Raw genomic sequence first — 15713 nt, 5'->3', positions numbered from 1 at the left:
ACCTTGCACGATCATCGTATATATCTGCTGCCTTGCAACTCATTCAACCAAAATAAAAAATATCTTTAAAAGTACGTTTTGGTCCCTGAACTTTTTCATATTTCCCGTTTAGTCCCTGCATTGCAATTCACCGGTGCTCGTTGCTCGTTACTCGTTTACGCGATAGGCGATAATAATTAAAAAAATGCAGGCGCGGACCGCAAAAATGCAAAAAAGGGGTGCAACACGAGGACTTCCCAGGAGGTCACCCATCCTAGTACTGCTCTCGCCCAAGCACGTTTAACTTCGGAGTTCTGATGGGATCCGGTGCATTAGTGCTGGTATGATCGCACCCGTCACACCTTGCACGATCATCGTATATATCTGCTGCCTTGCAACTCATTCAACCAAAATAAAAACTATCTTTAAAAGTACGTTTTGGTCCCTGAACTTTTCATATTTCCCGTTTAGTCCCTGCATTGCAATTCACCGGTGCTCGTTGCTCGTTACTCGTTTACGCGAGAGGCGATAATAATTAAAAAAATGCAGGCGCGGACCGCAAAAATGCAAAAAAGGGGTGCAACACGAGGACTTCCCAGGAGGTCACCCATCCTAGTACTGCTCTCGCCCAAGCACGTTTAACTTCGGAGTTCTGATGGGATCCGGTGCATTAGTGCTGGTATGATCGCACCCGTCACACCTTGCACGATCATCGTATATATCTGCTGCCTTGCAACTCATTCAACCAAAATAAAAACTATCTTTAAAAGTACGTTTTGGTCCCTGAACTTTTTCATATTTCCCGTTTAGTCCCTGCATTGCAATTCACCGGTGCTCGTTGCTCGTTGCTCGTTACTCGTTCTGTTTACGCGATAGGCGATAATAATTAAAAAAAATGCAGGCGCGGACCGCAAAAATGCAAAAAAGGGGTGCAACACGAGGACTTCCCAGGAGGTCACCCATCCTAGTACTGCTCTCGCCCAAGCACGTTTAACTTCGGAGTTCTGATGGGATCCGGTGCATTAGTGCTGGTATGATCGCACCCGTCACACCTTGCACGATCATCGTATATATCTGCTGCCTTGCAACTCATTCAACCAAAATAAAAAATATCTTTAAAAGTACGTTTTGGTCCCTGAACTTTTTCATATTTCCCGTTTAGTCCCTGCATTGCAATTCACCGGTGCTCGTTACTCGTTCTGTTTACGCGATAGGCGATAATAATTAAAAAAATGCAGGCGCGGACCGCAAAAATGCAAAAAAGGGGTGCAACACGATGACTTCCCAGGAGGTCACCCATCCTAGTACTGCTCTCGCCCAAGCACGTTTAACTTCGGAGTTCTGATGGGATCCGGTGCATTAGTGCTGGTATGATCGCACCCGTCACACCTTGCACGATCATCGTATATATCTGCTGCCTTGCAACTCATTCAACCAAAATAAAAACTATCTTTAAAAGTACGTTTTGGTCCCTGAACTTTTTCATATTTCCCGTTTAGTCCCTGCATTGCAATACCGGTGCTCGTTGCTCGTTACTCGTTTACGCGATAGGCGATAATAATTAAAAAAATGCAGGCGCGGACCGCAAAAATGCAAAAAAGGGGTGCAACACGAGGACTTCCCAGGAGGTCACCCATCCTAGTACTGCTCTCGCCCAAGCACGTTTAACTTCGGAGTTCTGATGGGATCCGGTGTATTAGTGCTAGTATGATCGCACCCGTCACACCTTGCACGATCATCGTATATATCTGCTGCCTTGCAACTCATTCAACCAAAATAAAAACTATCTTTAAAAGTACGTTTTGGTCCCTGAACTTTTTCATATTTCCCGTTTAGTCCCTGCATTGCAATTCACCGGTGCTCGTTGCTCGTTACTCGTTACTCGTTCTGTTTACGCGATAGGCGATAATAATTAAAAAAATGCAGGCGCGGACCGCAAAAATGCCAAAAAGGGGTGCAACACGAGGACTTCCCAGGAGGTCACCCATCCTAGTACTGCTCTCGTCCAAGCACGTCTAACTTCGGAGTTCTGATGGGATCCGGTGCATTAGTGCTGGTATGATCGCACCCGTCACACCTTGCACGATCATCGTATATATCTGCTGCCTTGCAACTCATTCAACCAAAATAAAAACTATCTTTAAAAGTACGTTTTGGTCCCTGAACTTTTTCATATTTCCCGTTTAGTCCCTGCATTGCAATTCACCGGTGCTCGTTACTCGTTCTGTTTACGCGATAGGCGATAATAATTAAAAAAATGCAGGCGCGGACCGCAAAAATGCCAAAAAGGGGTGCAACACGAGGACTTCCCAGGAGGTCACCCATCCTAGTACTGCTCTCGCCCAAGCACGTTTAACTTCGGAGTTCTGATGGGATCCGGTGCATTAGTGCTGGTATGATCGCACCCGTCACACCTTGCACGATCATCGTATATATCTGCTGCCTTGCAACTCATTCAACCAAAATAAAAACTATCTTTAAAAGTACGTTTTGGTCCCTGAACTTTTTCATATTTCCCGTTTAGTCCCTGCATTGCAATTCACCGGTGCTCGTTACTCGTTCTGTTTACGCGATAGGCGATAATAATTAAAAAAATGCAGGCGCGGACCGCAAAAATGCAAAAAAGGGGTGCAACACGAGGACTTCCCAGGAGGTCACCCATCCTAGTACTGCTCTCGCCCAAGCACGTTTAACTTCGGAGTTCTGATGGGATCCGGTGCATTAGTGCTGGTATGATCGCACCCGTCACACCTTGCACGATCATCGTATATATCTGCTGCCTTGCAACTCATTCAACCAAAATAAAAAATATCTTTAAAAGTACGTTTTGATCCCTGAACTTTTTCATATTTCCCGTTTAGTCCCTGCATTGCAATTCACCGGTGCTCGTTGCTCGTTACTCGTTTACGCGAGAGGCGATAATAATTAAAAAAATGCAGGCGCGGACCGCAAAAATGCAAAAAAGGGGTGCAACACGAGGACTTCCCAGGAGGTCACCCATCCTAGTACTGCTCTCGCCCAAGCACGTTTAACTTCGGAGTTCTGATGGGATCCGGTGCATTAGTGCTGGTATGATCGCACCCGTCACACCTTGCACGATCATCGTATATATCTGCTGCCTTGCAACTCATTCAACCAAAATAAAAAATATATTTAAAAGTACGTTTTGGTCCATGAACTTTTTCATATTTCCCGTTTAGTCCCTGCATTGCAATTCACCGGTGCTCGTTGCTCGTTACTCGTTTACGCGATAGGCGATAATAATTAAAAAAATGCAGGCGCGGACCGCAAAAATGCAAAAAAGGGGTGCAACACGAGGACTTCCCAGGAGGTCACCCATCCTAGTACTTCTCTCGCCCAAGCACGTTTAACTTCGGAGTTCTGATGGGATCCGGTGCATTAGTGCTGGTATGATCGCACCCGTCACACCTTGCACGATCATCGTATATATCTGCTGCCTTGCAACTCATTCAACCAAAATAAAAACTATCTTTAAAAGTACGTTTTGGTCCCTGAACTTTTTCATATTTCCCGTTTAGTCCCTGCATTGCAATTCACCGGTGCTCGTTGCTCGTTGCTCGTTACTCGTTCTGTTTACGCGATAGGCGATAATAATTAAAAAAATGCAGGCGCGGACCGCAAAAATGCAAAAAAGGGGTGCAACACGAGGACTTCCCAGGAGGTCACCCATCCTAGTACTGCTCTCGCCCAAGCACGTTTAACTTCGGAGTTCTGATGGGATCCGGTGCATTAGTGCTGGTATGATCGCACCAGTCACACCTTGCACGATCATCGTATATATCTGCTGCCTTGCAACTCATTCAACCAAAATAAAAAATATCTTTAAAAGTACGTTTTGGTCCCTGAACTTTTTCATATTTCCCGTTTAGTCCCTGCATTGCAATTCACCGGTGCTCGTTACTCGTTCTGTTTACGCGATAGGCGATAATAATTAAAAAAATGCAGGCGCGGACCGCAAAAATGCAAAAAAGGGGTGCAACACGAGGACTTCCCAGGAGGTCACCCATCCTAGTACTGCTCTCGCCCAAGCACGTTTAACTTCGGAGTTCTGATGGAATCCGGTGCATTAGTGCTGGTATGATCGCACCCGTCACACCTTGCACGATCATCGTATATATCTGCTGCCTTGCAACTCATTCAACCAAAATAAAAAATATCTTTAAAAGTACGTTTTGGTCCCTGAACTTTTTCATATTTCCCGTTTAGTCCCTGCATTGCAATTCACCGGTGCTCGTTACTCGTTCTGTTTACGCGATAGGCGATAATAATTAAAAAAATGCAGGCGCGGACCGCAAAAATGCAAAAAAGGGGTGCAACACGAGGACTTCCCAGGAGGTCACCCATCCTAGTACTGCTCTCGCCCAAGCACGTTTAACTTCGGAGTTCTGATGGGATCCGGTGCATTAGTGCTGGTATGATCGCACCCGTCACACCTTGCACGATCATCGTATATATCTGCTGCCTTGCAACTCATTCAACCAAAATAAAAACTATCTTTAAAAGTACGTTTTGGTCCCTGAACTTTTTCATATTTCCCGTTTAGTCCCTGCATTGCAATACCGGTGCTCGTTGCTCGTTACTCGTTTACGCGATAGGCGATAATAATTAAAAAAATGCAGGCGCGGACCGCAAAAATGCAAAAAAGGGGTGCAACACGAGGACTTCCCAGGAGGTCACCCATCCTAGTACTGCTCTCGCCCAAGCACGTTTAACTTCGGAGTTCTGATGGGATCCGGTGTATTAGTGCTAGTATGATCGCACCCGTCACACCTTGCACGATCATCGTATATATCTGCTGCCTTGCAACTCATTCAACCAAAATAAAAACTATCTTTAAAAGTACGTTTTGGTCCCTGAACTTTTTCATATTTCCCGTTTAGTCCCTGCATTGCAATTCACCGGTGCTCGTTACTCGTTCTGTTTACGCGATAGGCGATAATAATTAAAAAAATGTAGGCGCGGACCGCAAAAATGCCAAAAAGGGGTGCAACACGAGGACTTCCCAGGAGGTCACCCATCCTAGTACTGCTCTCGCCCAAGCACGTTTAACTTCGGAGTTCTGATGGGATCCGGTGTATTAGTGCTAGTATGATCGCACCCGTCACACCTTGCACGATCATCGTATATATCTGCTGCCTTGCAACTCATTCAACCAAAATAAAAACTATCTTTAAAAGTACGTTTTGGTCCCTGAACTTTTTCATATTTCCCGTTTAGTCCCTGCATTGCAATTCACCGGTGCTCGTTGCTCGTTACTCGTTACTCGTTCTGTTTACGCGATAGGCGATAATAATTAAAAAAATGCAGGCGCGGACCGCAAAAATGCCAAAAAGGGGTGCAACACGAGGACTTCCCAGGAGGTCACCCATCCTAGTACTGCTCTCGCCCAAGCACGTTTAACTTCGGAGTTCTGATGGGATCCGGTGCATTAGTGCTGGTATGATCGCACCCGTCACACCTTGCACGATCATCGTATATATCTGCTGCCTTGCAACTCATTCAACCAAAATAAAAACTATCTTTAAAAGTACGTTTTGGTCCCTGAACTTTTTCATATTTCCCGTTTAGTCCCTGCATTGCAATTCACCGGTGCTCGTTACTCGTTCTGTTTACGCGATAGGCGATAATAATTAAAAAAATGCAGGCGCGGACCGCAAAAATGCAAAAAAGGGGTGCAACACGAGGACTTCCCAGGAGGTCACCCATCCTAGTACTGCTCTCGCCCAAGCACGTTTAACTTCGGAGTTCTGATGGGATCCGGTGCATTAGTGCTGGTATGATCGCACCCGTCACACCTTGCACGATCATCGTATATATCTGCTGCCTTGCAACTCATTCAACCAAAATAAAAACTATCTTTAAAAGTACGTTTTGGTCCCTGAACTTTTTCATATTTCCCGTTTAGTCCCTGCATTGCAATACCGGTGCTCGTTGCTCGTTACTCGTTTACGCGATAGGCGATAATAATTAAAAAAATGCAGGCGCGGACCGCAAAAATGCAAAAAAGGGGTGCAACACGAGGACTTCCCAGGAGGTCACCCATCCTAGTACTGCTCTCGCCCAAGCACGTTTAGCTTCGGAGTTCTGATGGGATCCGGTGTATTAGTGCTAGTATGATCGCACCCGTCACACCTTGCACGATCATCGTATATATCTGCTGCCTTGCAACTCATTCAACCAAAATAAAAACTATCTTTAAAAGTACGTTTTGGTCCCTGAACTTTTTCATATTTCCCGTTTAGTCCCTGCATTGCAATTCACCGGTGCTCGTTACTCGTTCTGTTTACGCGATAGGCGATAATAATTAAAAAAATGCAGGCGCGGACCGCAAAAATGCCAAAAAGGGGTGCAACACGAGGACTTCCCAGGAGGTCACCCATCCTAGTACTGCTCTCGCCCAAGCACGTTTAACTTCGGAGTTCTGATGGGATCCGGTGTATTAGTGCTAGTATGATCGCACCCGTCACACCTTGCACGATCATCGTATATATCTGCTGCCTTGCAACTCATTCAACCAAAATAAAAACTATCTTTAAAAGTACGTTTTGGTCCCTGAACTTTTTCATATTTCCCGTTTAGTCCCTGCATTGCAATTCACCGGTGCTCGTTGCTCGTTACTCGTTACTCGTTCTGTTTACGCGATAGGCGATAATAATTAAAAAAATGCAGGCGCGGACCGCAAAAATGCCAAAAAGGGGTGCAACACGAGGACTTCCCAGGAGGTCACCCATCCTAGTACTGCTCTCGCCCAAGCACGTTTAACTTCGGAGTTCTGATGGGATCCGGTGCATTAGTGATGGTATGATCGCACCCGTCACACCTTGCACGATCATCGTATATATCTGCTGCCTTGCAACTCATTCAACCAAAATAAAAACTATCTTTAAAAGTACGTTTTGGTCCCTGAACTTTTTCATATTTCCCGTTTAGTCCCTGCATTGCAATTCACCGGTGCTCGTTACTCGTTCTGTTTACGCGATAGGCGATAATAATTAAAAAAATGCAGGCGCGGACCGCAAAAATGCCAAAAAGGGGTGCAACACGAGGACTTCCCAGGAGGTCACCCATCCTAGTACTGCTCTCGCCCAAGCACGTTTAACTTCGGAGTTCTGATGGGATCCGGTGCATTAGTGCTGGTATGATCGCACCCGTCACACCTTGCACGATCATCGTATATATCTGCTGCCTTGCAACTCATTCAACCAAAATAAAAAATATATTTAAAAGTACGTTTTGGTCCCTGAACTTTTTCATATTTCCCGTTTAGTCCCTGCATTGCAATTCACCGGTGCTCGTTGCTCGTTACTCGTTTACGCGATAGGCGATAATCATTAAAAAAATGCAGGCGCGGACCGCAAAAATGCAAAAAAGGGGTGCAACACGAGGACTTCCCAGGAGGTCACCCATCCTAGTACTTCTCTCGCCCAAGCACGTTTAACTTCGGAGTTCTGATGGGATCCGGTGCATTAGTGCTGGTATGATCGCACCCGTCACACCTTGCACGATCATCGTATATATCTGCTGCCTTGCAACTCATTCAACCAAAATAAAAAATATCTTTAAAAGTACGTTTTGGTCCCTGAACTTTTTCATATTTCCCGTTTAGTCCCTGCATTGCAATTCACCGGTGCTCGTTGCTCGTTACTCGTTTACGCGATAGGCGATAATAATTAAAAAAATGCAGGCGCGGACCGCAAAAATGCAAAAAAGGGGTGCAACACGAGGACTTCCCAGGAGGTCACCCATCCTAGTACTGCTCTCGCCCAAGCACGTTTAACTTCGGAGTTCTGATGGGATCCGGTGCATTAGTGCTGGTATGATCGCACCCATCACACCTTGCACGATCATCGTATATATCTGCTGCCTTGCAACTCATTCAACCAAAATAAAAAATATCTTTAAAAGTACGTTTTGGTCCCTGAACTTTTTCATATTTCCCGTTTAGTCCCTGCATTGCAATTCACCGGTGCTCGTTGCTCGTTACTCGTTTACGCGATAGGCGATAATAATTAAAAAAATGCAGGCGCGGACCGCAAAAATGCAAAAAAGGGGTGCAACACGAGGACTTCCCAGGAGGTCACCCATCCTAGTACTGCTCTCGCCCAAGCACGTTTAACTTCGGAGTTCTGATGGGATCCGGTGCATTAGTGCTGGTATGATCGCACCCGTCACACCTTGCACGATCATCGTATATATCTGCTGCCTTGCAACTCATTCAACCAAAATAAAAACTATCTTTAAAAGTACGTTTTGGTCCCTGAACTTTTTCATATTTCCCGTTTAGTCCCTGCATTGCAATTCACCGGTGCTCGTTACTCGTTCTGTTTACGCGATAGGCGATAATAATTAAAAAAATGCAGGCGCGGACCGCAAAAATGCCAAAAAGGGGTGCAACACGAGGACTTCCCAGGAGGTCACCCATCCTAGTACTGCTCTCGCCCAAGCACGTTTAACTTCGGAGTTCTGATGGGATCCGGTGCATTAGTGCTGGTATGATCGCACCCGTCACACCTTGCACGATCATCGTATATATCTGCTGCCTTGCAACTCATTCAACCAAAATAAAAAATATATTTAAAAGTACGTTTTGGTCCCTGAACTTTTTCATATTTCCCGTTTAGTCCCTGCATTGCAATTCACCGGTGCTCGTTGCTCGTTACTCGTTTACGCGATAGGCGATAATCATTAAAAAAATGCAGGCGCGGACCGCAAAAATGCAAAAAAGGGGTGCAACACGAGGACTTCCCAGGAGGTCACCCATCCTAGTACTTCTCTCGCCCAAGCAAGTTTAACTTCGGAGTTCTGATGGGATCCGGTGCATTAGTGCTGGTATGATCGCACCCGTCACACCTTGCACGATCATCGTATATATCTGCTGCCTTGCAACTCATTCAACCAAAATAAAAAATATCTTTAAAAGTACGTTTTGGTCCCTGAACTTTTTCATATTTCCCGTTTAGTCCCTGCATTGCAATTCACCGGTGCTCGTTGCTCGTTACTCGTTTACGCGATAGGCGATAATAATTAAAAAAATGCAGGCGCGGACCGCAAAAATGCAAAAAAGGGGTGCAACACGAGGACTTCCCAGGAGGTCACCCATCCTAGTACTGCTCTCGCCCAAGCACGTTTAACTTCGGAGTTCTGATGGGATCCGGTGCATTAGTGCTGGTATGATCGCACCCGTCACACCTTGCACGATCATCGTATATATCTGCTGCCTTGCAACTCATTCAACCAAAATAAAAAATATCTTTAAAAGTACGTTTTGGTCCCTGAACTTTTTCATATTTCCCGTTTAGTCCCTGCATTGCAATTCACCGGTGCTCGTTGCTCGTTACTCGTTTACGCGATAGGCGATAATAATTAAAAAAATGCAGGCGCGGACCGCAAAAATGCAAAAAAGGGGTGCAACACGAGGACTTCCCAGGAGGTCACCCATCCTAGTACTGCTCTCGCCCAAGCACGTTTAACTTCGGAGTTCTGATGGGATCCGGTGCATTAGTGCTGGTATGATCGCACCCGTCACACCTTGCACGATCATCGTATATATCTGCTGCCTTGCAACTCATTCAACCAAAATAAAAACTATCTTTAAAAGTACGTTTTGGTCCCTGAACTTTTCATATTTCCCGTTTAGTCCCTGCATTGCAATTCACCGGTGCTCGTTGCTCGTTACTCGTTTACGCGAGAGGCGATAATAATTAAAAAAATGCAGGCGCGGACCGCAAAAATGCAAAAAAGGGGTGCAACACGAGGACTTCCCAGGAGGTCACCCATCCTAGTACTGCTCTCGCCCAAGCACGTTTAACTTCGGAGTTCTGATGGGATCCGGTGCATTAGTGCTGGTATGATCGCACCCGTCACACCTTGCACGATCATCGTATATATCTGCTGCCTTGCAACTCATTCAACCAAAATAAAAACTATCTTTAAAAGTACGTTTTGGTCCCTGAACTTTTTCATATTTCCCGTTTAGTCCCTGCATTGCAATTCACCGGTGCTCGTTGCTCGTTGCTCGTTACTCGTTCTGTTTACGCGATAGGCGATAATAATTAAAAAAAATGCAGGCGCGGACCGCAAAAATGCAAAAAAGGGGTGCAACACGAGGACTTCCCAGGAGGTCACCCATCCTAGTACTGCTCTCGCCCAAGCACGTTTAACTTCGGAGTTCTGATGGGATCCGGTGCATTAGTGCTGGTATGATCGCACCCGTCACACCTTGCACGATCATCGTATATATCTGCTGCCTTGCAACTCATTCAACCAAAATAAAAAATATCTTTAAAAGTACGTTTTGGTCCCTGAACTTTTTCATATTTCCCGTTTAGTCCCTGCATTGCAATTCACCGGTGCTCGTTACTCGTTCTGTTTACGCGATAGGCGATAATAATTAAAAAAATGCAGGCGCGGACCGCAAAAATGCAAAAAAGGGGTGCAACACGAGGACTTCCCAGGAGGTCACCCATCCTAGTACTGCTCTCGCCCAAGCACGTTTAACTTCGGAGTTCTGATGGGATCCGGTGCATTAGTGCTGGTATGATCGCACCCGTCACACCTTGCACGATCATCGTATATATCTGCTGCCTTGCAACTCATTCAACCAAAATAAAAACTATCTTTAAAAGTACGTTTTGGTCCCTGAACTTTTTCATATTTCCCGTTTAGTCCCTGCATTGCAATTCACCGGTGCTCGTTACTCGTTCTGTTTACGCGATAGGCGATAATAATTAAAAAAATGCAGGCGCGGACCGCAAAAATGCCAAAAAGGGGTGCAACACGAGGACTTCCCAGGAGGTCACCCATCCTAGTACTGCTCTCGCCCAAGCACGTTTAACTTCGGAGTTCTGATGGGATCCGGTGCATTAGTGCTGGTATGATCGCACCCGTCACACCTTGCACGATCATCGTATATATCTGCTGCCTTGCAACTCATTCAACCAAAATAAAAAATATATTTAAAAGTACGTTTTGGTCCCTGAACTTTTTCATATTTCCCGTTTAGTCCCTGCATTGCAATTCACCGGTGCTCGTTGCTCGTTACTCGTTTACGCGATAGGCGATAATCATTAAAAAAATGCAGGCGCGGACCGCAAAAATGCAAAAAAGGGGTGCAACACGAGGACTTCCCAGGAGGTCACCCATCCTAGTACTTCTCTCGCCCAAGCACGTTTAACTTCGGAGTTCTGATGGGATCCGGTGCATTAGTGCTGGTATGATCGCACCCGTCACACCTTGCACGATCATCGTATATATCTGCTGCCTTGCAACTCATTCAACCAAAATAAAAAATATCTTTAAAAGTACGTTTTGGTCCCTGAACTTTTTCATATTTCCCGTTTAGTCCCTGCATTGCAATTCACCGGTGCTCGTTGCTCGTTACTCGTTTACGCGATAGGCGATAATAATTAAAAAAATGCAGGCGCGGACCGCAAAAATGCAAAAAAGGGGTGCAACACGAGGACTTCCCAGGAGGTCACCCATCCTAGTACTGCTCTCGCCCAAGCACGTTTAACTTCGGAGTTCTGATGGGATCCGGTGCATTAGTGCTGGTATGATCGCACCCGTCACACCTTGCACGATCATCGTATATATCTGCTGCCTTGCAACTCATTCAACCAAAATAAAAAATATCTTTAAAAGTACGTTTTGGTCCCTGAACTTTTTCATATTTCCCGTTTAGTCCCTGCATTGCAATTCACCGGTGCTCGTTGCTCGTTACTCGTTTACGCGATAGGCGATAATAATTAAAAAAATGCAGGCGCGGACCGCAAAAATGCAAAAAAGGGGTGCAACACGAGGACTTCCCAGGAGGTCACCCATCCTAGTACTGCTCTCGCCCAAGCACGTTTAACTTCGGAGTTCTGATGGGATCCGGTGCATTAGTGCTGGTATGATCGCACCCGTCACACCTTGCACGATCATCGTATATATCTGCTGCCTTGCAACTCATTCAACCAAAATAAAAACTATCTTTAAAAGTACGTTTTGGTCCCTGAACTTTTCATATTTCCCGTTTAGTCCCTGCATTGCAATTCACCGGTGCTCGTTGCTCGTTACTCGTTTACGCGAGAGGCGATAATAATTAAAAAAATGCAGGCGCGGACCGCAAAAATGCAAAAAAGGGGTGCAACACGAGGACTTCCCAGGAGGTCACCCATCCTAGTACTGCTCTCGCCCAAGCACGTTTAACTTCGGAGTTCTGATGGGATCCGGTGCATTAGTGCTGGTATGATCGCACCCGTCACACCTTGCACGATCATCGTATATATCTGCTGCCTTGCAACTCATTCAACCAAAATAAAAACTATCTTTAAAAGTACGTTTTGGTCCCTGAACTTTTTCATATTTCCCGTTTAGTCCCTGCATTGCAATTCACCGGTGCTCGTTGCTCGTTGCTCGTTACTCGTTCTGTTTACGCGATAGGCGATAATAATTAAAAAAAATGCAGGCGCGGACCGCAAAAATGCAAAAAAGGGGTGCAACACGAGGACTTCCCAGGAGGTCACCCATCCTAGTACTGCTCTCGCCCAAGCACGTTTAACTTCGGAGTTCTGATGGGATCCGGTGCATTAGTGCTGGTATGATCGCACCCGTCACACCTTGCACGATCATCGTATATATCTGCTGCCTTGCAACTCATTCAACCAAAATAAAAAATATCTTTAAAAGTACGTTTTGGTCCCTGAACTTTTTCATATTTCCCGTTTAGTCCCTGCATTGCAATTCACCGGTGCTCGTTACTCGTTCTGTTTACGCGATAGGCGATAATAATTAAAAAAATGCAGGCGCGGACCGCAAAAATGCAAAAAAGGGGTGCAACACGATGACTTCCCAGGAGGTCACCCATCCTAGTACTGCTCTCGCCCAAGCACGTTTAACTTCGGAGTTCTGATGGGATCCGGTGCATTAGTGCTGGTATGATCGCACCCGTCACACCTTGCACGATCATCGTATATATCTGCTGCCTTGCAACTCATTCAACCAAAATAAAAACTATCTTTAAAAGTACGTTTTGGTCCCTGAACTTTTTCATATTTCCCGTTTAGTCCCTGCATTGCAATTCACCGGTGCTCGTTGCTCGTTACTCGTTCTGTTTACGCGATAGGCGATAATAATTAAAAAAATGCAGGCGCGGACCGCAAAAATGCAATAAAGGGGTGCAACACGAGGACTTCCCAGGAGGTCACCCATCCTAGTACTGCTCTCGCCCAAGCACGTTTAACTTCGGAGTTCTGATGGGATCCGGTGCATTAGTGCTGGTATGATCGCACCCGTCACACCTTGCACGATCATCGTATATATCTGCTGCCTTGCAACTCATTCAACCAAAATAAAAACTATCTTTAAAAGTACGTTTTGGTCCCTGAACTTTTTCATATTTCCCGTTTAGTCCCTGCATTGCAATACCGGTGCTCGTTGCTCGTTACTCGTTTACGCGATAGGCGATAATAATTAAAAAAATGCAGGCGCGGACCGCAAAAATGCAAAAAAGGGGTGCAACACGAGGACTTCCCAGGAGGTCACCCATCCTAGTACTGCTCTCGCCCAAGCACGTTTAACTTCGGAGTTCTGATGGGATCCGGTGTATTAGTGCTAGTATGATCGCACCCGTCACACCTTGCACGATCATCGTATATATCTGCTGCCTTGCAACTCATTCAACCAAAATAAAAACTATCTTTAAAAGTACGTTTTGGTCCCTGAACTTTTTCATATTTCCCGTTTAGTCCCTGCATTGCAATTCACCGGTGCTCGTTGCTCGTTACTCGTTACTCGTTCTGTTTACGCGATAGGCGATAATAATTAAAAAAATGCAGGCGCGGACCGCAAAAATGCCAAAAAGGGGTGCAACACGAGGACTTCCCAGGAGGTCACCCATCCTAGTACTGCTCTCGTCCAAGCACGTCTAACTTCGGAGTTCTGATGGGATCCGGTGCATTAGTGCTGGTATGATCGCACCCGTCACACCTTGCACGATCATCGTATATATCTGCTGCCTTGCAACTCATTCAACCAAAATAAAAACTATCTTTAAAAGTACGTTTTGGTCCCTGAACTTTTTCATATTTCCCGTTTAGTCCCTGCATTGCAATTCACCGGTGCTCGTTACTCGTTCCGTTTACGCGATAGGCGATAATAATTAAAAAAATGCAGGCGCGGACCGCAAAAATGCCAAAAAGGGGTGCAACACGAGGACTTCCCAGGAGGTCACCCATCCTAGTACTGCTCTCGCCCAAGCACGTTTAACTTCGGAGTTCTGATGGGATCCGGTGCATTAGTGCTGGTATGATCGCACCCGTCACACCTTGCACGATCATCGTATATATCTGCTGCCTTGCAACTCATTCAACCAAAATAAAAACTATCTTTAAAAGTACGTTTTGGTCCCTGAACTTTTTCATATTTCCCGTTTAGTCCCTGCATTGCAATTCACCGGTGCTCGTTACTCGTTCTGTTTACGCGATAGGCGATAATAATTAAAAAAATGCAGGCGCGGACCGCAAAAATGCAAAAAAGGGGTGCAACACGAGGACTTCCCAGGAGGTCACCCATCCTAGTACTGCTCTCGCCCAAGCACGTTTAACTTCGGAGTTCTGATGGGATCCGGTGCATTAGTGCTGGTATGATCGCACCCGTCACACCTTGCACGATCATCGTATATATCTGCTGCCTTGCAACTCATTCAACCAAAATAAAAACTATCTTTAAAAGTACGTTTTGGTCCCTGAACTTTTTCATATTTCCCGTTTAGTCCCTGCATTGCAATTCACCGGTGCTCGTTACTCGTTCTGTTTACGCGATAGGCGATAATAATTAAAAAAATGCAGGCGCGGACCGCAAAAATGCCAAAAAGGGGTGCAACACGAGGACATCCCAGGAGGTCACCCATCCTAGTACTGCTCTCGCCCAAGCACGTTTAACTTCGGAGTTCTGATGGGATCCGGTGCATTAGTGCTGGTATGATCGCACCCGTCACACCTTGCACGATCATCGTATATATCTGCTGCCTTGCAACTCATTCAACCAAAATAAAAAATATATTTAAAAGTACGTTTTGGTCCCTGAACTTTTTCATATTTCCCGTTTAGTCCCTGCATTGCAATTCACCGGTGCTCGTTGCTCGTTACTCGTTTACGCGATAGGCGATAATCATTAAAAAAATGCAGGCGCGGACCGCAAAAATGCAAAAAAGGGGTGCAACACGAGGACTTCCCAGGAGGTCACCCATCCTAGTACTTCTCTCGCCCAAGCACGTTTAACTTCGGAGTTCTGATGGGATCCGGTGCATTAGTGCTGGTATGATCGCACCCGTCACACCTTGCACGATCATCGTATATATCTGCTGCCTTGCAACTCATTCAACCAAAATAAAAAATATCTTTAAAAGTACGTTTTGGTCCCTGAACTTTTTCATATTTCCCGTTTAGTCCCTGCATTGCAATTCACCGGTGCTCGTTGCTCGTTACTCGTTTACGCGATAGGCGATAATCATTAAAAAAATGCAGGCGCGGACCGCAAAAATGCAAAAAAGGGGTGCAACACGAGGACTTCCCAGGAGGTCACCCATCCTAGTACTTCTCTCGCCCAAGCACGTTTAACTTCGGAGTTCTGATGGGATCCGGTGCATTAGTGCTGGTATGATCGCACCCGTCACACCTTGCACGATCATCGTATATATCTGCTGCCTTGCAACTCATTCAACCAAAATAAAA

At 45.7% G+C, this 15713-nt stretch overlaps 46 non-coding genes across 46 annotated transcripts; all 46 read right to left on the bottom strand.

The window, feature by feature from the left end:
• Positions 1-215: 215 nt before the first annotated feature.
• On the bottom strand, positions 216-334 carry LOC126684052 (5S ribosomal RNA). The gene has a single exon (XR_007642246.1). It is a non-coding gene; the product is annotated as a 5S ribosomal RNA (ribosomal RNA).
• Positions 335-553: 219 nt separating this feature from the next.
• LOC126684050 (5S ribosomal RNA) lies at positions 554-672 on the bottom strand. Its single transcript, XR_007642245.1, has one exon. It is a non-coding gene; the product is annotated as a 5S ribosomal RNA (ribosomal RNA).
• A 233-nt stretch (positions 673-905) lies between these two features.
• LOC126684049 (5S ribosomal RNA) lies at positions 906-1024 on the bottom strand. The gene has a single exon (XR_007642244.1). It is a non-coding gene; the product is annotated as a 5S ribosomal RNA (ribosomal RNA).
• A 218-nt stretch (positions 1025-1242) lies between these two features.
• LOC126684960 (5S ribosomal RNA) lies at positions 1243-1361 on the bottom strand. Its single transcript, XR_007643122.1, has one exon. It is a non-coding gene; the product is annotated as a 5S ribosomal RNA (ribosomal RNA).
• A 218-nt stretch (positions 1362-1579) lies between these two features.
• On the bottom strand, positions 1580-1698 carry LOC126684619 (5S ribosomal RNA). The gene has a single exon (XR_007642791.1). It is a non-coding gene; the product is annotated as a 5S ribosomal RNA (ribosomal RNA).
• Positions 1699-1930: 232 nt separating this feature from the next.
• On the bottom strand, positions 1931-2049 carry LOC126685015 (5S ribosomal RNA). The gene has a single exon (XR_007643173.1). It is a non-coding gene; the product is annotated as a 5S ribosomal RNA (ribosomal RNA).
• A 218-nt stretch (positions 2050-2267) lies between these two features.
• On the bottom strand, positions 2268-2386 carry LOC126684048 (5S ribosomal RNA). Its single transcript, XR_007642243.1, has one exon. It is a non-coding gene; the product is annotated as a 5S ribosomal RNA (ribosomal RNA).
• Positions 2387-2604: 218 nt separating this feature from the next.
• LOC126684047 (5S ribosomal RNA) lies at positions 2605-2723 on the bottom strand. The gene has a single exon (XR_007642242.1). It is a non-coding gene; the product is annotated as a 5S ribosomal RNA (ribosomal RNA).
• Positions 2724-2943: 220 nt separating this feature from the next.
• Positions 2944-3062, bottom strand: LOC126684045 (5S ribosomal RNA). The gene has a single exon (XR_007642240.1). It is a non-coding gene; the product is annotated as a 5S ribosomal RNA (ribosomal RNA).
• A 220-nt stretch (positions 3063-3282) lies between these two features.
• LOC126683909 (5S ribosomal RNA) lies at positions 3283-3401 on the bottom strand. Its single transcript, XR_007642113.1, has one exon. It is a non-coding gene; the product is annotated as a 5S ribosomal RNA (ribosomal RNA).
• A 232-nt stretch (positions 3402-3633) lies between these two features.
• On the bottom strand, positions 3634-3752 carry LOC126684565 (5S ribosomal RNA). The gene has a single exon (XR_007642738.1). It is a non-coding gene; the product is annotated as a 5S ribosomal RNA (ribosomal RNA).
• Positions 3753-3970: 218 nt separating this feature from the next.
• Positions 3971-4089, bottom strand: LOC126684601 (5S ribosomal RNA). Its single transcript, XR_007642774.1, has one exon. It is a non-coding gene; the product is annotated as a 5S ribosomal RNA (ribosomal RNA).
• Positions 4090-4307: 218 nt separating this feature from the next.
• LOC126684044 (5S ribosomal RNA) lies at positions 4308-4426 on the bottom strand. The gene has a single exon (XR_007642239.1). It is a non-coding gene; the product is annotated as a 5S ribosomal RNA (ribosomal RNA).
• Positions 4427-4644: 218 nt separating this feature from the next.
• LOC126684618 (5S ribosomal RNA) lies at positions 4645-4763 on the bottom strand. The gene has a single exon (XR_007642790.1). It is a non-coding gene; the product is annotated as a 5S ribosomal RNA (ribosomal RNA).
• A 218-nt stretch (positions 4764-4981) lies between these two features.
• On the bottom strand, positions 4982-5100 carry LOC126684616 (5S ribosomal RNA). The gene has a single exon (XR_007642788.1). It is a non-coding gene; the product is annotated as a 5S ribosomal RNA (ribosomal RNA).
• A 232-nt stretch (positions 5101-5332) lies between these two features.
• LOC126684043 (5S ribosomal RNA) lies at positions 5333-5451 on the bottom strand. The gene has a single exon (XR_007642238.1). It is a non-coding gene; the product is annotated as a 5S ribosomal RNA (ribosomal RNA).
• A 218-nt stretch (positions 5452-5669) lies between these two features.
• On the bottom strand, positions 5670-5788 carry LOC126684042 (5S ribosomal RNA). Its single transcript, XR_007642237.1, has one exon. It is a non-coding gene; the product is annotated as a 5S ribosomal RNA (ribosomal RNA).
• A 218-nt stretch (positions 5789-6006) lies between these two features.
• LOC126684879 (5S ribosomal RNA) lies at positions 6007-6125 on the bottom strand. The gene has a single exon (XR_007643044.1). It is a non-coding gene; the product is annotated as a 5S ribosomal RNA (ribosomal RNA).
• A 218-nt stretch (positions 6126-6343) lies between these two features.
• On the bottom strand, positions 6344-6462 carry LOC126684615 (5S ribosomal RNA). The gene has a single exon (XR_007642787.1). It is a non-coding gene; the product is annotated as a 5S ribosomal RNA (ribosomal RNA).
• A 232-nt stretch (positions 6463-6694) lies between these two features.
• On the bottom strand, positions 6695-6813 carry LOC126684948 (5S ribosomal RNA). Its single transcript, XR_007643110.1, has one exon. It is a non-coding gene; the product is annotated as a 5S ribosomal RNA (ribosomal RNA).
• Positions 6814-7031: 218 nt separating this feature from the next.
• On the bottom strand, positions 7032-7150 carry LOC126684041 (5S ribosomal RNA). Its single transcript, XR_007642236.1, has one exon. It is a non-coding gene; the product is annotated as a 5S ribosomal RNA (ribosomal RNA).
• A 220-nt stretch (positions 7151-7370) lies between these two features.
• On the bottom strand, positions 7371-7489 carry LOC126683791 (5S ribosomal RNA). Its single transcript, XR_007642001.1, has one exon. It is a non-coding gene; the product is annotated as a 5S ribosomal RNA (ribosomal RNA).
• A 220-nt stretch (positions 7490-7709) lies between these two features.
• Positions 7710-7828, bottom strand: LOC126684040 (5S ribosomal RNA). Its single transcript, XR_007642235.1, has one exon. It is a non-coding gene; the product is annotated as a 5S ribosomal RNA (ribosomal RNA).
• Positions 7829-8048: 220 nt separating this feature from the next.
• Positions 8049-8167, bottom strand: LOC126684039 (5S ribosomal RNA). Its single transcript, XR_007642234.1, has one exon. It is a non-coding gene; the product is annotated as a 5S ribosomal RNA (ribosomal RNA).
• A 218-nt stretch (positions 8168-8385) lies between these two features.
• LOC126684038 (5S ribosomal RNA) lies at positions 8386-8504 on the bottom strand. The gene has a single exon (XR_007642233.1). It is a non-coding gene; the product is annotated as a 5S ribosomal RNA (ribosomal RNA).
• A 220-nt stretch (positions 8505-8724) lies between these two features.
• Positions 8725-8843, bottom strand: LOC126684851 (5S ribosomal RNA). Its single transcript, XR_007643018.1, has one exon. It is a non-coding gene; the product is annotated as a 5S ribosomal RNA (ribosomal RNA).
• A 220-nt stretch (positions 8844-9063) lies between these two features.
• LOC126684037 (5S ribosomal RNA) lies at positions 9064-9182 on the bottom strand. The gene has a single exon (XR_007642232.1). It is a non-coding gene; the product is annotated as a 5S ribosomal RNA (ribosomal RNA).
• A 220-nt stretch (positions 9183-9402) lies between these two features.
• LOC126684036 (5S ribosomal RNA) lies at positions 9403-9521 on the bottom strand. The gene has a single exon (XR_007642231.1). It is a non-coding gene; the product is annotated as a 5S ribosomal RNA (ribosomal RNA).
• A 219-nt stretch (positions 9522-9740) lies between these two features.
• On the bottom strand, positions 9741-9859 carry LOC126684033 (5S ribosomal RNA). Its single transcript, XR_007642229.1, has one exon. It is a non-coding gene; the product is annotated as a 5S ribosomal RNA (ribosomal RNA).
• A 233-nt stretch (positions 9860-10092) lies between these two features.
• LOC126684032 (5S ribosomal RNA) lies at positions 10093-10211 on the bottom strand. Its single transcript, XR_007642228.1, has one exon. It is a non-coding gene; the product is annotated as a 5S ribosomal RNA (ribosomal RNA).
• Positions 10212-10429: 218 nt separating this feature from the next.
• LOC126684031 (5S ribosomal RNA) lies at positions 10430-10548 on the bottom strand. Its single transcript, XR_007642227.1, has one exon. It is a non-coding gene; the product is annotated as a 5S ribosomal RNA (ribosomal RNA).
• A 218-nt stretch (positions 10549-10766) lies between these two features.
• LOC126684030 (5S ribosomal RNA) lies at positions 10767-10885 on the bottom strand. The gene has a single exon (XR_007642226.1). It is a non-coding gene; the product is annotated as a 5S ribosomal RNA (ribosomal RNA).
• A 220-nt stretch (positions 10886-11105) lies between these two features.
• Positions 11106-11224, bottom strand: LOC126683674 (5S ribosomal RNA). The gene has a single exon (XR_007641890.1). It is a non-coding gene; the product is annotated as a 5S ribosomal RNA (ribosomal RNA).
• Positions 11225-11444: 220 nt separating this feature from the next.
• Positions 11445-11563, bottom strand: LOC126684029 (5S ribosomal RNA). Its single transcript, XR_007642225.1, has one exon. It is a non-coding gene; the product is annotated as a 5S ribosomal RNA (ribosomal RNA).
• A 220-nt stretch (positions 11564-11783) lies between these two features.
• LOC126684027 (5S ribosomal RNA) lies at positions 11784-11902 on the bottom strand. Its single transcript, XR_007642223.1, has one exon. It is a non-coding gene; the product is annotated as a 5S ribosomal RNA (ribosomal RNA).
• Positions 11903-12121: 219 nt separating this feature from the next.
• Positions 12122-12240, bottom strand: LOC126684026 (5S ribosomal RNA). The gene has a single exon (XR_007642222.1). It is a non-coding gene; the product is annotated as a 5S ribosomal RNA (ribosomal RNA).
• A 233-nt stretch (positions 12241-12473) lies between these two features.
• LOC126684025 (5S ribosomal RNA) lies at positions 12474-12592 on the bottom strand. The gene has a single exon (XR_007642221.1). It is a non-coding gene; the product is annotated as a 5S ribosomal RNA (ribosomal RNA).
• Positions 12593-12810: 218 nt separating this feature from the next.
• On the bottom strand, positions 12811-12929 carry LOC126684959 (5S ribosomal RNA). The gene has a single exon (XR_007643121.1). It is a non-coding gene; the product is annotated as a 5S ribosomal RNA (ribosomal RNA).
• A 225-nt stretch (positions 12930-13154) lies between these two features.
• LOC126684024 (5S ribosomal RNA) lies at positions 13155-13273 on the bottom strand. Its single transcript, XR_007642220.1, has one exon. It is a non-coding gene; the product is annotated as a 5S ribosomal RNA (ribosomal RNA).
• Positions 13274-13491: 218 nt separating this feature from the next.
• On the bottom strand, positions 13492-13610 carry LOC126684614 (5S ribosomal RNA). The gene has a single exon (XR_007642786.1). It is a non-coding gene; the product is annotated as a 5S ribosomal RNA (ribosomal RNA).
• Positions 13611-13842: 232 nt separating this feature from the next.
• On the bottom strand, positions 13843-13961 carry LOC126685014 (5S ribosomal RNA). Its single transcript, XR_007643172.1, has one exon. It is a non-coding gene; the product is annotated as a 5S ribosomal RNA (ribosomal RNA).
• Positions 13962-14179: 218 nt separating this feature from the next.
• On the bottom strand, positions 14180-14298 carry LOC126684023 (5S ribosomal RNA). Its single transcript, XR_007642219.1, has one exon. It is a non-coding gene; the product is annotated as a 5S ribosomal RNA (ribosomal RNA).
• Positions 14299-14516: 218 nt separating this feature from the next.
• LOC126684021 (5S ribosomal RNA) lies at positions 14517-14635 on the bottom strand. Its single transcript, XR_007642217.1, has one exon. It is a non-coding gene; the product is annotated as a 5S ribosomal RNA (ribosomal RNA).
• A 218-nt stretch (positions 14636-14853) lies between these two features.
• On the bottom strand, positions 14854-14972 carry LOC126684936 (5S ribosomal RNA). The gene has a single exon (XR_007643098.1). It is a non-coding gene; the product is annotated as a 5S ribosomal RNA (ribosomal RNA).
• A 220-nt stretch (positions 14973-15192) lies between these two features.
• Positions 15193-15311, bottom strand: LOC126683560 (5S ribosomal RNA). The gene has a single exon (XR_007641779.1). It is a non-coding gene; the product is annotated as a 5S ribosomal RNA (ribosomal RNA).
• Positions 15312-15531: 220 nt separating this feature from the next.
• Positions 15532-15650, bottom strand: LOC126685555 (5S ribosomal RNA). Its single transcript, XR_007643656.1, has one exon. It is a non-coding gene; the product is annotated as a 5S ribosomal RNA (ribosomal RNA).
• Between the last annotated feature and the right edge of the window lie 63 nt (positions 15651-15713).

This window comes from Mercurialis annua, linkage group LG5 (assembly GCF_937616625.2).
Source record: "Mercurialis annua linkage group LG5, ddMerAnnu1.2, whole genome shotgun sequence".
NCBI classification, from domain to species: Eukaryota; Viridiplantae; Streptophyta; class Magnoliopsida; order Malpighiales; family Euphorbiaceae; genus Mercurialis; species Mercurialis annua.
This window is presented reverse-complemented; position numbering and strand designations above follow the sequence as displayed.